The sequence below is a fragment of the Notothenia rossii genome, assembly GCF_949606895.1.
Source record: "Notothenia rossii genome assembly, chromosome: 1".
NCBI lineage: Eukaryota > Metazoa > Chordata > Actinopteri > Perciformes > Nototheniidae > Notothenia > Notothenia rossii.
In genome coordinates, this window is record NC_136912.1 from 23,163,785 (window position 1) to 23,165,320 (window position 1,536).

Sequence of the window (1,536 nt, forward strand, 5' to 3'; positions counted from 1 at the left end):
TGTGCGGCATATGGAAATTGTTGAAAGAGAGAGCGAGAGAGAAATGGCAACATCGAGCAACAGCAAAGGAAAGCATTAGTCTACATTAGCAAAAAGTGCACTCACTGTTCAATCACCATGGCATAGTGGACAGATAATATACATCTCAATAAATGCTACGCTGCAGCTCTGTTTGTCTATTTCGCCTCTTAGTATTCATCTTAGTTCATACAAACACACGACTGCAGGGATTTATTGATATACAGCCTATTGAACATGTTTTTTTTATTATTAAAACGTTTTTTTAAATTACAAAGCAATCACAGCTTAGTAATAACTGCTTTGTTTTTACAGTGCTCATATTGTCAATCTTTCTCTGCTTAGCCCCCATAGCAGTCCAGGGGTAACAGTTAACTCAAAAACCTTAATGTGCACAAATAAGATATGAAAGTCCTACAAACATCCACTATTGTTTGCATTTCATTTAAGCATCATTCACAGAAGCACATAACATTCATAGTGAGAGAAACCAACCAACATTTAAAAAATACTGTTCACATTATTTTTTGAAAGCTTGCAGGGAAAAAACTACTTGAACATTTGTACATTACATTTCATTTGGCAGACGCTTTTATCCCAACCCAACATCCAAAGTTTGAACTATGCCAAACCATTCGAAGTGCTAGTACTCTAGCTTCAACTAAGCCAATCCGTTCTAAGTGCTAGTACATTATTAAAATATGTATAGAGATTTCCTTGGCCGAGGTGCTGTCGAAAAAGGTTTGTTTTCAGTCTGCGACGGAAGATGTATAGACTTTCTGCTGACCAGATGTCGAATGGGAGGTAATTCCACCATTTAGGAGCCAGAACAGCAAACAGTTGTGTTTTTGTTGAGGTGTAGCCGGGTCTTCCACGCAGTGACGGAGTAGCGAGCCGGTTGGTCGATGCAGAGTGAAGTGAGCGGGTTGGGGTGTATGGTTTGACCAGGTCCTGTAGGTAGGATGGGCCTGATCCATTCACGGCACGGTAGGCCAGTACCAGTGTTTTGAAGGGGATTCGGGCAGCCACTGGTAGCCAGTGAAGAGAGCGGAGCAGCGGTGTAGTGTGGGAACATTTGAAATGCATTTAATCAATGCAAACTTCAGCAAGACAATACATCAAAAATTAGTCAAAGTATGAGCCACATCTTCTGTCTTGGTTGGATACGAGAATTATAATAAAGTGTCTCTGTTGGTGTATTATTGGTTCGAGTTTGAGGTGGCCAGCAATGCTTAAAAATTGTGTTTCGTGTTGTTTCTGATGTTAAATCGGAAAACAGCATCAGGTGCTCAGTAATGAAGCAGAGGTTGTGTGGCTGTTGCCGTAAAGAGGATACCTGTTAAGCCTGTGTCATATTGTTTTCCCCTTCTCGAAGGATTGTCAGAGCTCAGACCCATTAATATTGGACATAACAATGGGGTCATTGTTGTTAGAAAATCACAACAGGAATCACATTGATGTTAGGCCATTGTCCTTCAGGGAAGTGAAGGATCTCTGTAAACACTTCTGCCTATCACC